The following is an 18,106-nucleotide window of genomic DNA, read 5'->3' as shown; positions in this document are numbered from 1 at the left end:
GCTTGGTGCTATTTATAGTAGAAGGTAAAACCTGCCGATATCAAATTGACATTGTCATTGCCCGGATTATGTGAAATAAAAAAGTATACTGACAAGAAAAAGCAACGTTATTAGAAATAGCCCGGATTACGGGAAATATAAAAAGTGTACTGACAGGGGAAAAGAGCGTTATCATAAATGCCCGGTTGACGGGAAATGATATACGTGTATACTGACAGGAAAATGGGACGTTAATAGAAATGTCCTTGATTACGGAGAGTCTAAAAATATTCTGACAAGAAATAAGAACGCTATTAGAAATTTCCCAGTTTACGAAAAATAAGAAATAATCATGGAATACAATAAAGGTGTTATTGGCAGAAAGGGCACCAATCTGTCGTTTGAGAAAATTCATCAACTGTACGCCTTCTGTACTATCATCAGATTTCAGGTTGATCCCAGGGGACCCTCTTAAAATGAAGAGTGCTCTTCACCCATCAATACCGGACAAAGATGTCTTCCGATTACAACATCATTACATACTTAATAACACCTTTTTATTTCCTGAAGTAAACCGTGAGATCTCTGATTGTGTTTCTTTTTCCTGTCAGTATAGTAGCTGTTGAAATGATTATATATGCACATCCTGCTCTTAACATTCAGCAACAGTTATTTGATTCCTGAAGATGACATTTGCATTGAGATATTGTGTCGAAAATAAAGGATGTGAATGCAAAAGGGTTAATTGTATCTGATGTCAATGTTTTATTTAGTATGAATACTTTTAGTGTAGTATTATATTTCTAAAGTGACATTTTAATTTACTTATGCAAATGTTCGGTTAGGATTTATCTGGCTTTACATGTATGTAATAGATTTAAAACAAAATCGGGTAACATCTGTCGTACCAAATTGAAATCAAATTTTAAAAGTATGATCAGTATCATGTTCATGCTAATATGCAATGCGATGTCATATTCAGTAACATAAGTATCTCTTTTTTGTACGAGTTACGTGCATGGCTAATTTATATTCTATAAAACAACTATATATTGTATTTCTCAAACGAATTCAACGTTTGTTATTATTATAAAGCACGCAAACACCGACGTGGGTTGAAACTCTATGTTCAGCTTAATAAAGGAGAACAAAAATGAACCAATTCTTGTTTAACACAGAAACTCTACAGACACGGAGAATATAACCACACACTAACCCTTGTTTAACACAGAAACTCTACAGACACGGAAAATATGACCACACACTAACCCTTGTTTAACACAGAAACTCTACAGACACGGAGAATATGACCACACACTAACCCTTGTTTAACACAGAAACTCCCCAAACACGGAGAATATGACCACACACTAACTCTTGTTTAACACATGCAGAAACTCTACAGACACGGAGAATAAGACCACAATCCGAATCTCGATAATAACACAATTTCCTAACAAACGAACACCAAACGAAGTAAATCTTCATGATGGAAAACATATTTTTATGACTCGTCAGTGATGCTAGAGGCAAATCGTGCTAAAGAAATCGTAAAGAAATCTAGAAGGGAATAGGATTTAAATGGAGCTAAGCATATGACACAGTATGGAAAGAGGAGGAATACTAACATGATCACGTGGTACGCAGGATAACAATAGACCGCGTAGACATAGCGCTCTCAATTGATTCAAAAAACGATACTTACGTGAACAGTACAATTTGATATGAGTTTAAAGATTGACGCTATACAATATGTACTGAACCATTGAGCTGGCATCGTTACAGTTCAGACCTGTGGTGATGTATCCTGGGTGGTAGGACAGCGCCACTTATATTACTGTACACGAAAGTGGAGACGAATATACCTTTCTTTGCCAACATTATTTAAGATTGCACATCAGAAGAATAACAAAAATGTTCGACAGACAAGGACTGGCTTCCAGCGCGGTATTTGGAATATTATACATGCTAACCGCTGATTGGCGAAAACTAGCAATGTGTTAACTGATATTTCACTCCAGAGAAACTCAAATCTATACTGTGTTATGACTTTGTCTATTTATTGAATGGTGTAAAGTGGTGTAAGATGTCTACTCAATTTTGTGACGCATATATAATAAAATGTTAGTTGTATTCAAAATCTTATAATTATATTCGAAATCATCAGAGCCCAGTTGTTCAAAAGGTGATTAGCTTAATCACAGGATTAGTGAAAATCTCATTTCTCCTTTATTTCAAATCCTATGTGCTTGTATTCTTTAAAATGAGCAGGAAGAAAAAGACTGACAAGTGTTATAGTTTCATGAAATTTTATCAAGTTTGTTTTACCAGAAATTATTAGATCAGGATATTAGTATTGTTGTTAAACTGTGATTAGCCTTATCATCTTTTGAACAACTGGGCCCTGATTGAAGTTTGACAGATTCCGATTTATAATTTAAAACCTTGAATTCAGACGTTTTGATGTTTCCTAAAGTTAACATCTCAATTTCGAAGTGAAATGATGTTTTTAATTTGAATACGTCCTACTCAAATGTATGCGAGAGTTTCAAAGATCAAATCAATATTGGACCGACGAATATAAACAAAAAGAACATAGATTCGATGAATGACGGATGACGAGTGTCGGACCGACGGATATATACAGATTATATTAGCCAGATAGTTTACTCATCTGCCAATCCATAACATGGGTAATGAAGGGATGCGTGTGTCAATTGCAATCCCTAGTAGATAATGAGAAATACCCCACTCCATCCTACACAAAGCGGCTTAGTTAACAAGTGATCTTTCCAATGTTTTTTTTTCATTTCGAACCTTACACCTCTTAAAATGATTAATTATGAATCAAGTTTGTTTGTTTTAATAAACATGCTTTTGTTTTTGTTTTTGTTTTTTTTGTTTTTGTTTTTTTGTTTTTAATTAGAAGGATTCAATTGTTACTAACATTGCTATTATTTTACTACTGATTTAACGTATAGAAATATACTTGAAATTACTTATAGATAGTTTAAGGATGGTGCAAAAGAAAGAAAACTGTACATCAGCCACTTTCGATACAAATTAAAAAAAGGACCAAACAAATCAAACTGCTTCATACAGCTTTCCATCTTTCTAGGACTCGTGTAACTTATTAGGGGTCGCGAAGGCAAAGCAAAGGAGATCGAAACAAAATGCAATAATCTGAATTGGGTGGTGCAATGGAACCATTATACAACACATCCTTTTCAGTATAGGATAACAAGAACACATCACGCACATGTTACTATTATTACTAATAGATCCCAACGTGACAAATTCGTTTTATTATAAATTAAAGGGCCGTATCTACCAGCATGCATTGTAGTTGAGTCTTTCATGTCATTTAGAATTTAAAATGTAAAATGTTAAATAGCATGAGATAATCTTTAGATGCTATATCAATTAATCTGTAGGTGTTATATCAATTAATCTGTAGATGTTATATCAATTAATCTATAGATGTTATATCAATTAATCTGTAGATGTTATATCAATTAATCTGTAGATGTTATATCAATTAATCTATAGATGGTATATCAATTAATCTGTAGATGTTATATCAATTAATCTGTAGATGTTATATCAATTAATCTGTAGATGTTATATCAATTAATCTGTAGATGTTATATCAATTAATCTGTTGATGGTATATCAATTAATCTGTAGATGTTATATCAATTAATCTGTAGATGTTATATCAATTAATCTGTAGATGGTATATCAATTAATCTGTAGATGTTATATCAATTAATCTGTAGATGTTATATCAATTAATATGTAGATGTTATATCAATTAATATGTAGATGGTATATCAATTAATGTCCCTAAGATGCGACTGCTTCAGGCATCAAAGGACTGACGACGTTTGGTTTTGTATCAACATGACAGAGAATTAGGGTCAAGTACTTCAGAATTGGGGTCAATTCTTTCATACAAATATTCTGTCGGATTGAACGCGTTATTTATCAAAACGATAATACAAAATGGAGAAAATGGTATGCATGACAGTTTCGTAAAATTGCAATAGCGTTTAGTTTAAGGCAAAATACAAATTGTAAAGTAATGCAGTTGTTACATAGGCATTTGTTGATAACAAATATGTTTTCTGTGGGTAGGTTAGATACATTTGTCTTTGTTATATAATGACTGTTGTTTTATACATATGTTAAGAATTAAGTTAGCGATATCATTGTACAGTGCAACTTCCGAAAACCGAACCTTCTAAAAACCGAACACCTCTGAATACCGAACGAATTGTATATACAAACATTTGATCATGCTAGCGATATCACTGTATGTACTAAAAATTATATTAAGTTAGCGATATCACTGTATGTACTAAACATTATATTAAGTTAGCGATATCACTGTATGTACTAAACATTATATTAAGTTAGCGATATCACTGTATGTACTAAACATTATATTAAGTTAGCGATATCACTTTATGTACTAAACATTATATTAAGTTAGCGATATCACTGTATGTACTAAACATTATATTAAGTTAGCGATATCACTGTATGAACTAAACATTATATCAAGTTAGCGACGTAAACTGAATGTATAAAATGCTTTATAAAGTAAACGATATCACTATATATAAAATGTTTTATAAAGTAAACGATATCACTATATATAAAATGTTTTATAAAGTAAACGATATCGCTGTATATAAAATGTTTTATAAAGTAAACGATATCACTGTATATAAAATGTTTTATAAAGTAAACGATATCACTATATATAAAATGTTTTTTTAAAGTAAACGATATCACTGTATATAAAATGTTTTATAAAATAAACGATATCATTGTATATAAAATGTTTATAAAATAAGCGATATCGCTGTATATAAAATGCTTTATAAAGTAAACGATATCGCTGTATATAAAATGTTTTATAAAGTAAACGATATCACTGTATATAAAATGTTTTATAAAGTAAACGATATCACTGTATATAAAATGTTTTACAAAATAAACGATATCACTGTATATAAAATGTTTTATAAAATAAACGATATCACTGTATATAAAATGTTTTATAAAATAAGCGATATCGCTGTATATAAAATGTTTTATAAAGTAAACGATATCACTGTATATAAAATGTTTTATAAAGTAAACGATATCGCTGTATATAAAATGTTTCATAAATAAACGATATCACTGTATATAAAATGTTTTATAAAATAAGCGATATCGCTGTATATAAAATGTTTTATAAAGTAAACGATATCGCTGTACATAAAATGTTTTATAAAGTAAACGATATCGCTGTATATAAAATGTCTTATAAAGTAAACGATATCACTGTATATAAAATGTTTTATAAAGTAAACGATATCACTGTATATAAAATGTTTTATAAAGTAACCGATATCACTGTATATAAAATATTGTATAATGTTAGCGATATCACTTATATACACAATATTGTATAATGTTAGCGATATCACTTATATACACAATATTGTATGATGTTAGCGATCTCACTGATATACACAATATTGTATAATGTTAGCGATATCACTTATATACACAATATTGTATAATGTTAGCGATATCACTTATATACACAATATTGTATAATGTTAGCGATATCACTTATATACACAATATTGTATAATGTTAGCGATATCACTTATATACACAGTATTGTATAATGTTAGCGATACCACTGATATACACAATATTGTATAATATTAGCGATACCACTGATATACACAATATTGTATCGTATTAGCGATATCACTTATATACACAATATTGTATAATGTTAGCGATATCACTTATATACACAATATTGTATCGTATTAGCGATATCACTTATGTACACAATATTGTATAATGTTAGCGATATCACTTATATACACAATATTGTATAATGTTAGCGATATCACTGTGTATACAAAATATATTGTATAAAGTTAGCGATATCACTTATATACACAATATTGTATAAAGTTAGCGATACCACCGTGTATACAAAGTATTGTATAAAGTAACCGATATCACTGTATATAAAATGTTTTATAAAGTAAACGATATCACTGTGTTTACAAAACGTTGTAAACTATTAGTAATATTACTGCATATGCAAAACATGGTATATTGTTAGCGATCACTATATGTACAAAACATTGTATCGTATTAGCGATATCACTTATATACACAATATTGTATAATTTTAGCGATATCACTTATATACACAATATTGTATAAATATGTTAGTGATATCACTTATATACACAATATTGTATAAAGTTAGCGATACCACCAGGTATTCAAAGTGTTGTACAAAGTTAGCTATATCACTGTATATAAAATCAATGTATATGGTGGCTAAGAGCAAAATGCCTACTTACGACAACACGGCTGGTCCCAATGCAAGTGCGTCAGAAATGATAGCGTAGACAAATATGGCAATGCGCATGTTCAGTTGGACAACAAACTCTGCATAGCACGTGGAAATCACAAATCTATAAGCAATTTTGTCCACGCTGAATTATGAGCACTTGTCAATACTGAGGCTCTAGAACTGGAAATAGTGGTCGAATGAGTAGCGCATATAGGGTGCATATCTGTATCTTTTAACGATGTATTGAGACATGCCAAATTTCAGTTCTTAAACAAATGTCAGATCAGCATTACATCATAAATTGAGGAGGAGTCAGTTAAAATCCATAAAGGAGGCCAACTTGTTCTGAAAGTCAGTGGTCTGTAATGAAATCAGGGTGACTTTCAAGAGCGATAGAATGTCGTCTATTACATGACAAATGGTAATAAAAATATAGGATAAGTAAAGCATCAGCAAACACACAGTACTAATATCTGTTACTTTCAACGACATAAATTTAGACATACCAAATATCAGTTTTAAACAATCGTCAGATCAACATTACATCATCAACTAGGGAGAAGTCAGTGAGATTTGCATATATAAAACAACTAGCCGGTACTGAAAGCCTGTAGTCTCTAACGTAAGCAGTGTGTGTTTCAAGAACGCTGGTATAGGGTCGTAAATGAAATTTCATTTCATATCATTTTTAACACGAGACTGAGAGATGAAAACACATTTAAGATATTTTCTTTATCATATAACTCAAAAAGCAACATTTTGACAGGTTTTCAAAGCTAATCGAGAACTGTTTGTAGTACCCCAACAGAACATTCGCTTTTCGCAGGAGTGTCGAACAGCATGTACGGGCCACCAAAGGGGGGCTAATGACCGATATCGATATATATTTTAGTGGCGAATGGTATCTGAACAATCGTACCACGAATTACTTAGATATTTAATTCGTTTATACTCATGGCAATTTGCTGATTAGATAAAGCTAGAGTTACATTTGCTATTTTATTTCTGCTGTTTATATCACAGTTATGTGTTAATACAATATTACCAAACAAACTTCAAGTGGGTATCTTTCTCTTTGCACCATTTTTGGTTATGTAAATAAAAGCACATGTATTTGGAAAAATTACAATAAATGATAGCGTTTTAAACTCAACTGTTGGTGGCTACAAATGGTCATCGGTTTGGCATCAATTGCAGCCTAAGCGGAATTTAAGTGTTCGTGAAAAAAGGTTATCTATTTATTGTATCAGCAAAGTAACTCAATCCTTGTATACAATTTTATGCTGAATCGAATATGTTACTTTTATTTTTGTCCTTTCCCTGCGCAGCCTCAGCAAATTATTAGCGGTAACTCTCTAACGAGTGTTCTTGTAAATAAATCAATTCACTCTGACAAAATCTGCATAGAAAACTGTTAAAGAAAGCCAAAATGAACTGATTTCGCTGCGGAATTAATTCTTTTCGACCAGTTTTCTGTCAACACGATAAACTTATTGGAATAATGAAGTTAGAACAGCTGTTCATGACGTCACAGATTCACACGGAGGAGAGGGCGTTAGGAATACATCTCAGGATGCCATGGTACCCCTTCACATTGAGTAACTTTGAAATAAAAACGCTTGTGATAAGGGTGATGTTGTTCATTGATTAATAGATTGATTAAATATTCCATATACATCGTATAGTATATTCATTTATACAATGTTTGCTCCTCCCATTGAAAACGTCGCTACAATATATTTTACTCTGAGCTACTGCTCGTTGTCTTATATTGGATTCGGTCTTTCTCGGTAAACGTTTTAAGTTCGGTATGCCTCTATTTTTCGCAAAACCTCGAGCACTATTCCCTAAGAAGGCTGCGACACAGTTACATCACTGTAAAGCACAGTATTGTGGTCATCGGGGATTCTAAAATTAGTGTAAAGTGATACAAATAAATAAATTTATAGATAAATGATATGTTATTTGAGGTGTTGACTGACAGTTTATTCTGCTATTCTAGACTCTGATTTCTTGCCTTCGACTCAGCATAAGTAAAATAGAACCCTTGAATTTCGTTTGTTCGTTGATTGGCCACCCCGTTAACGGATTCCAGGGGAAAATAAAGATGCATAAGAGGGATTCTCAGCAAAAATTACGTTGTTGATCTAGCAGATCAAGTAGATTTCGCGTTTTCGTTCTCATAAATACAAGGATTTGTTGGATTCCTCATTTACTTGTTTAGAATCACACTGATCTGCAGCTCATCAGGTGGTGTCTCGAAAACAGACATCTGTATTTACCCGTTTGAAAGGAACACAAGATAACACACAATTCAAGACCTAAAAGTATACGGTAATATCATCTTAGCGTCATGAATATTTTATCTATCACCAAATAGTATTCATATCAACTGTATACTGGCATCTGTTAACAGTTCGTTTTGGCGACATGAATATTTACCTGTCACCCAAAACGTCCGCATTGAAATGAATAATGAAATACATATTCAATGTGGGAATGACATAATATACGGTCCCTCTTGCCAAGGAATACCTATGTATCTTCCTGTTTCTACAGGTGAATGCATATCGAAAGTCAAAGATTTACACCTATAATAATAATAATAATAATAATAATAATAATATCTTTTATTTAACCAGGGTAACATATTTAGACAATGTCTAGTTTACAACATGGCCCTGCATCAAATATATTTACACAAGCATGGCATAATTTAAAATAACGATATAATATAACAATGTAATAAATATATAATTATCATCACAGCTTAAATATGATTTATAAATGAACGCTTGTATATCACACAAGTGTTGCTGAAGGACATTATTAAAGCACAAGGAGTCGAATATACATACAATGCTAATATAGCAAAAGGTAAAAATTGACAGAATATACACTAATATAGTGTGAATTAAAATGGTACAATGAAGTAGGTGATCTAAAATTAAATTTAGAAGATTGAATATTACTATACTAAAATATCAGTGTAAGGGATGAATCACAGATATAACTATATATTCTATTAATAATTTCCTTATCATTAGTATCAACCTTACTTCATACCTTGTCTTGAGTATATGTGTATGTTGCCCTCTGGTGGCATACATACGAGGGCTGATTGATATGTTGTGAGCCTCGTATTAAGGGATTTGAAGTTTGCCGGACATATTGTTTTATTTTTCAACATCAATCCCCTTCAGTATCTATACACTTTTTCTAACGGTGTTTAAGGGCATCAATGCCACTACTTATAGCACTCATTTTCTTGGCTGTGCAGAAAGTCATCAACAGCATGATAGGGTAGGGTTAGGGTATGGTAAAGGGTGCCTGAAATACAAAAATGTAGCTGTTTTCAGTTTTGGAAATAGATCAAAGTGTGATGGAGCGAGATTGGGTGAATATGGCGGGTGCTCAATGACTCTAAAGCCACAATCGTTAATGGCAGCCATGGCAATGACAAACTATTTCACCCTAACCCTAACATATTTTGTGCATGTATTGTTTACTTTGGAGTACTATCTCGTTGATATAAACTGGCCAAATGAAACCAGTCCTTGGGTACACGGCCCTATAAAGCCATGGAATATGACTTTAAAAGAACATCATTGAGTACCTTCTTCAATGCGAGGCTCACAACTTCCCAATCATCCCTCGTAGCACTGTGAGTTGATATGTTATGAATGTGTTTTTTTGTGTAGCTGTGGCTGATGACAACTGTAGGTTTTTATACAGTAGTATATATGTTTACAAGTATAATTATTACAACAGGTTGATATGTTGTTCTATACATTTCTCCTAAGAGTGGATTTTCAATAGATGGAACATTATCCCAATGCTCACTTTTAATGGAAGTCACATCCAATATCCAGGAGGTCATAACGATCTATCTCGGTGCTAATTTCTCTATTTTAAAACGAAACGAATTAGGGCGACATGAATATTCATCTGTCACCAAAATCGTATTCATATCGGCGGTATACCAGCATCTGATAACGGTTCGCTAGGGCTTCATCAATATTAATATGTCACCCAAACCATATCCATATCAGCTGCGTAATAACATCTGGTGTTACATTTTAATGCTGAAATAAACAAAAATTCGTAGCCGCCAATATAAGCTATTAGGGAAGGATATGTCGGTAAATTTATCAAACTGAAGACAATAGAACTCAACACGTTACACAAATGTCAAGATACATACGTGCACTGCACAATTGTGTTGAACAATATCTTATATGCAGGATACACATACTGTACATTTTTACTTAAAATGCATTAAAATACTACCACAGTAGATGACCATTAGGAGGTCAGAGAATGTCGTTATTTGATAATTTATTTAAGCATTGAACTGTTACCAAATGGTAGTATACAGTCGATTTGATTGCCATTTGGCTGACAGACAAAAAGAATGTCGACTGTATACTGTCACTTGGTAACAGTTCAATGATTATATTTACATTCCTAGAGATGATTTTATTTACTGTAGCTTAAGACGCCTTTAGGGAACAATCAACCAATTGAAAAAATAGACTTTTGAAACATCTCTTGTGTCTAGAAAGTTGAGCCAGAGATAAAATGTCAGGCAGCCACTGATTGACCAGTATGTTATGAAGTTAAAAAATAGATATGTACCCTAATAGGTAACTATCCATACAAATGTTAATATAAATTTCGTAAGTCCGATTGATTTTTTTTTTCAAAAGTTGAGGTCATAACAATCAACAGGTAAACATTGCATATTTTTGAAAATTTTGACTGCGAAATTCACCCATTTTTAAAAATGGCTACCCCGAAAAAAATTGAGCTGAATGACCCAACTTTTTGTTTTATTAAGTGTTATATGAGACCCTTACCTTTTGTTATAAACCATAATTGTCATATTGAATTAAAGAATTTTAATGATATACTCCAAAACGTAACACTAAAGTCTATGGAAAAACAATTGGTTGGTTGTTCCTTTTTGTCGCTTCCCCTATCATTGACGTCATCAAGTTCAAATACCGGAAGAGCCGAAATTTCCAGAAGGAATGATATAGTCCCTCATGTCATTATTTATAGCAATCACATAAAATGGTTTTTGCAAAAATTGACTTTATATTATTTTCATATACGTTTGTAGATATCGTCAAATTGTTCACAATTGCATAATTTCTGATTGTTTAAAATCAAATCCTTTTTTTTCGACGCAATGCTATACGGTCAACATTTAGAAGTGATGCGGCGTTGAACGGGAACTGCAGAGGACAGACTCGATTCCTCGGAAACACTTTCTATCGACTGGATTTACGTTATTTTCAGAAGAATACATGCTCTTAAATTCTAACTGAAAGTCGTCTTGACAGCAGGTGAAAACGATTCCAAGGATATTTCGTTCGATACAGATTCCAGTCTAACCCGTCACATCAGTGTCGCTTACTTAGCAGACGATATTCAATTTCACAGGCGCTCGATGTTTGAGTAAGGTAGGTCATTGACATCAGTGAATAACCACAAAACTAAAATTCAGTATGCATACACAATCGGAAAACATGCCGGATACTGCCGGTTTTTCACAAGATTTCTTTTATAAATGCTGGACTTTTAATGTTGTCGTGTCAGGCATTTCTGAAAATTTTGAAACGAGCCCCTGTGAGTGTGACGACATTGACAATTTGATTACTTCGTATAGATCAAGAATAGCGCTTATATTAATTTGTGTCGACTTCATTTTTTATCATTAAATTTTACTCTCATAACTTGTGTTGCTTTATTTTATTGTGATGGTTTATGAAATAAATATAAATGCTAGCATTCGAAATCGCTCTAGGCCGAAAGTAACAGGCGGCCATTGTTTTAACCTACAACACCTGAAGCTGAATTCCTACACTGACCGAATCACTGTAAATTGTAGTATACAGTCTAATAAACACAATTTGGTTTACCTACGACATACACTTGTATAGGGAAGTGCAACACAGAATGTAAACATACATTAATTAACACCTTCAACAACCAACGATGTTCTGATTAAGCATAAGCACTTTTACTATTTATATCTGCAGAAGCTTAACTGCAATTGCATAGATACAATAACAATGCATCGTGACGTAATATTTAACATGACGTAATATCTTATAATGGGAGATAAGTCATGATATACTGTTTTTCTTTGGTTTCAATAATTTAATAAAATGTTTTTCTTTCTCTTTTCTTTCTAGAATAGTATCTGTATACATCTTATAGAAAGGAAATAATTTGAAGTTCTGTTGTCCACATGCATCAAAATATTCGTTTAGTTTGATTTTCCTGTATTCAGAAATTTGTATATGTTGTCCGGACTCTTGCTCGTAATTGGATTCCGGTTTCTCCAATACAGTACTCATTGCATCTCGGACACGTGATGACATATATTACATTTTGTGTGATACAGGCCATTGTCGAGTTTATTTTGAAATTCTTTCCATTGAATTCGTATGAGCTTCCTTCCTTGTAATAAAATATAGCATGTGCTGCATCTGGCTTCCTTAGATATTTTTACTTTAAATTGTTCTTCGCTTTGTACTTTTGTCTGCAGAGTATCCTTTTGAGGTTTTTAGGTTGTCTTTTGTTGTTGATAATTTTCGATCGTTCTATTATATTTTTCATTCTCCGATCTCCAACTAATATTTTGTTTAGAATGTTTACTGCTGGATATATATGTATATTGGTCCTCCGTGGATTGGGTGTTGTAACCATTGGTATGCTTTTGTTTGGTATTATCTGTAGTAAACAATTTCTGTCCAGTCTCGGACTTTTTTTCGATCCCATCTCTGATGATTTGTCTAGAGTATTTTTGCTTTTCTAAATATTTAGATGATCCTTCCAGACATGCTTTTCGCACGTTATCTTCACTAACGATGGTACACATTCTCATATATAAATAATATAATATACTTCGTTTGGTATGAGACAATTTGAAATAAAGATACTGATGTGTATCTGATGGTTTTATAAGATATATCGGTGTTGATGTTTTCACCTGGTTTGTTTTCACCAGTTATGTCCAGACACGGTATTTGTTGGGTGTCTGTTTCGATTGTAAATTTGATGTCGCTATCCAATGCATTCAGAAAATCTTCTAACAATTTTTCTTCATCGTGTTTCCATATCATAAAGCAATCGTTCAGATAACGTTTCCATATGTTTTGTAAAATCTTCTCTCGACCTATCTGTTGTCTTCTGGTAGATCATCCAAGTGTTAGTGTGGCATAAGTTGGTGCTACATGTATTCCTATCGCCGTTCCTTTTATTTATATAAAGTGTTCATTTATAAAACAGACTGTGCTGCTTTTCTGAATTAATTCTAATCCATTTAAATAAGAAACGATGTTTTTATATTCAACATGTGTGATATCAGTGTACAAGCTGATAACATCTAATGTAGCTAATTTGATTATGTCACTGACTTTTTCAGGTAGGTGGTTTAGAAAGTCCAGATCATCGTGAACGTAGATTTTGACATCTTTACTTACCGGTTTTAGTATGATATCCAGTACACTGCTTAGTGTTTTTGTTAGTGACTTGGGTCCTCCTACCATGGGTCGAAATGTTAAATCTTTTGGGTTGTGACATGCTATATTTATTTGCCATTTTGATCTTTTACAGCTTCGGCGATTTCTCCTGATTGATGAATTTTAGGTAATCCGTAGAAATTACTTTCTTTGGAAACGAAGTTCGTTAAGAAATCGAATTCTTTGGTGATTATTTTTTGCATGGTTCTCTTGTCATCATTTTCATTTATTTTCTTGAAAACCGGTTTGGAAATATTCTGTGTCCATTATAATATTAAATATGTACCAATATCGACTGTATACCAACATCTGGTAACAGTTCGTTAGGGCGACATGAAGATTTACCCGTAACCCTAAACGTATTCATATCCACTGTGATATAGCACCAGGTGCAACAGTTTAATGCTTAAATAAACAATAGCTGACACCATTAGCTATGGGAAGGAAAATGTCGGTAAGTTAATCAAACTGAAAACGATTGAGCTTAACACGTAATGCGAAAGTCCAACACGTACTTGTACTGAAAATGTTGATCAATATACTATTTGCGAATATCGTCAAACCATTATTTCATACATTCATTTTGAGCATTTAGTCTTCTATTCATAAGCCTCTTCATTCAGTAGATTGATAGTGCCAGACATAGTTCCCATAACGTGTATATTATGTAACAAAATATTAGCAACTATCATGATGACAAAAATAATGCGGTAAGAAAAATAAATTAGAATTATAAATATTAAAAGGCTAGCAGATTCGCCCAAATATCTCTCATGAGTAAGCAGGGAAATAATGGGCGTGTATATCATTTGAACTCTCCTGATTGATATACACAGCACCGGGAGATGATTAGCGATTTATGTAGTGAATGAGTTGTTTATGGAGCTATGGCTGATAACAACGGTAGGCTTTTATACAGCGGTATGTATACAAGTATAATGATTAAAACAGGTTAATATTTTGATTTATACATTTCTTCTAAGGGTGGACTTTCAGTAGATGGAACACTATTTCAATGCTCAATCTGAATAGAAGTCATATAAAATATCCAGTCATAACGATCTATCTCGGTGCTTATTTCTCTATTCTAAAACGAAATGTCACAATAATATCTCCATTAAAATGTGTAGGTGTTGCATCCAGTGTTAGTGCAGTTGGTGCTACATGTATTCCTATCGCCGTTCCTTTTATTTATATAAAGTGTTCATTTATAAAACAGACTGTGCTGCTTTTCTGAATTAATTCTAATCCATTTAAATAAGAAACGATGTTTTTATATTCAACATGTGTGATATCGGTGTACAAGCTGATAACATCTAATGTAGCTAATTTGATTATGTCACTGACTTTTTCAGGTAGGTGGTTTAGAAAGTCCAGATCATCGTGAACGTAGATTTTGACATCTTTACTTAAGCTATAGTCACACCAGATTTCTGAATCGTGCGATTGGGGGCGATTTGGCCGAGTTACGACCGATCGGCAATGTTTGTTGCGATGTCTATTCGCGATCGCATACTGCGATTGGTCCTACGACTGGTGGTAGGTCATCGTACGATTGGTGGTGCGCTTGGTCGCGCAATGACTTACGATTGGAGAAGATTGATCGCAAGATCAATCGTAGGCAATCGAAGGCAATCGTAGGCAATCGTGCGATGAGTGGTGCGATCAGTGACCAATCGCACGATCAGTCGTGGCAACCTGCGACTGCTCGCACGATCAGTCGTGGCAACCTGCGATTGCTCGCACGATCAGTCACTCGTCACCATTAGATTGGCGTAATCGAACCGCCTCTCGATCCAGGGACGCACCCAGTACCCAGTACTTCTCGCTCGTTGGTTTCGACGCCGTAGTGATGCTGCAGTAACAACATTGCTTGTATATCCGCCATTTTGTTACCTGTACCCAGGAAAGTGGTTTGCGAGGTAAAGACTGGTGGTGCGACCGATCGTAAGGTCGTGCAAACACTCGGGACAGGTCGTGACTGATCGTACGACCAATTGTGAGGTCGTACGATCGGTGGTACCACCGATCGTAGAGTGGCACGACCAGTAGCACGACCAATTTGCGACTACTTGGCCCGCGATCCTGCGTTCATGTGCGACTGGTGGTACGACCGTTCTGCGACCACTTGCGATTTAGAATCGCAGGTCAGAAGTTTTGAACATGACCATCGACCTTGCTGCGACTGATTTTGCGCGTGCGATCACCCACGACCACTGCGACTAGTCGTGCGCTCATGCTACGATTTCCCTGCGATTCCGATTTTCTTCGGTCGCAACTAGGTCGTAACCTGGTCGTAGGTCCGGTGTGACTGGGGCTTTACCGGTTTTAGTATGATATCCAGTACACTGCTTAGTGTTTTTGTTAGTGACTTGGGTCCTCCTACCATGGGTCGAAATGTTAAATCTTTTGGGTTGTGACATGCTATATTTATTTGCCATTTTGATCTTTTACAGTTTCGGCGATTTCTCCTGATTGATGAATTTTAGGTAATCCGTAGAAATTACTTTCTTTGGAAACGAAGTTCGTTAAAAAATCGAATTCTTTGGTGATTATTTTTTGCATGGTTCTCTTGTCATCATTTTCATTTATTTTCTTGAAAAAATCCTGGTTATTTAGCATTTTCATTATCCCGGTTTGGTAATATTCTGTGTCCATTATAATATTAAATATGTACCAATATCGACTGTATACCAACATCTGGTAACAGTTCGTTAGGGCGACATGAAGATTTACCCGTAACCCAAAACGTATCCATATCCACTGTGATATAGCATCAGGTACAACAGTTGAATGTTTAAATAAACAATAGTTCGTAGCTGACACCATTAGCTATTGCGAAGGAAATGTCGGTAAGTTAATCAAACTGAAGACGATTGAGCTTAACACGTAATGCGAAAGTCCAACACGTACTTGTACTGCAAAAAAATGTTGATCAATATACTATTTGCGGGATACACTTAATGTGTATTTTTACTTAGAATGCATTTAAATACTACCCACAGTGGATGACCACATGTAGGTCGAAAATGCTGTTATCTTACTAGAAAAGTGAACGACGTTGATGCCTGATACGACGTAGCAGGTTCCACATTTTACATTTACAGATTTTAATAAGTAGCATTCCCATTTGAGGAATTTTTCTCCCAGGGTTAATATTTCTAAGTCTTATCTTTAACTCAGAAGAAATCTTACATCTAGCATTTCTTGCTGCTAAATTTAAGTTCAAATTGGTGTCAGTTATATCAGATAAGATTCAAGTTTTTATCTAATCACTCTCACATGCTTACGTGTGTACGAGAGGTCACACACATTTAAGAAATATGGTATATAGCATACAGTTACATATTTTCATAGAAAATGCACACAACATGGTACAGAAATTAACTTGGTAATACTCCGTCAAGCTTTTCTAGCAATCTACAATTTTTAGTGATTTTTTGTTTTCAAAAATTGAATATGTTAAACAAAACTTCATTTCAATTTCACTCGGATAAGCAGAATGTTTTAATATGTATTTTTCACTTTGACTCTTAACAGAATCACTTTCACATTTAAATAAATAATAAAACACATTTCTAATAAAGGATTTAAATAACATAGTTTTTCTTGTCAAAGAATAACTATTTATCTTCCTGTTCAGGTAAATGCATATTGACAGTCAGAATTTTACACCTTGTTTTCCTATTTCCTAGTATTAATCTTAGTTTAACAATGTTCTTGTTTAAACCTTGTTCTTTAGTATAGAATATGTTTGCTATCTAGTGGAATTAAGAATATCGTCAAACCATTATTTCATACATTCATTTTGAGCATTTAGTCTTCTATTCATAAGCCTCTTCATTCAGTAGATTGACAGTGTCAGACATAGTTCCCATTACGTGTATATTATGTAACAAAATATTTGCAACTATCATGGATGACAAAAATAATGCGGTAAGAAAAATAAATTAGAATTATAAATATTAAAAGGCTAGCAGATTCGCCCAAATATCTCTGATGAGTAAGCAGGGAAATAATGGGCATGTATATCATTTGAACTCTCCTGATCGATATACATCGATGGAACACTATTTCAATGCTCAATCTAAATGGAAGTCATATCAAATATCCAGTCATAACGATCTATCTCGGTGCTTATTTCTCTATTCTAAAACGAAATGTCACAATAATATCTCCATTAAAATGAAACATAAACAGAAATGTT

This window comes from Pecten maximus, chromosome 2 (genome assembly GCF_902652985.1).
Source record: "Pecten maximus chromosome 2, xPecMax1.1, whole genome shotgun sequence".
In the NCBI taxonomy this organism is placed as follows: Eukaryota; Metazoa; Mollusca; class Bivalvia; order Pectinida; family Pectinidae; genus Pecten; species Pecten maximus.
The sequence above is the reverse complement of the archived record's forward strand: the minus strand, read 5'-3'. Positions refer to the sequence as shown.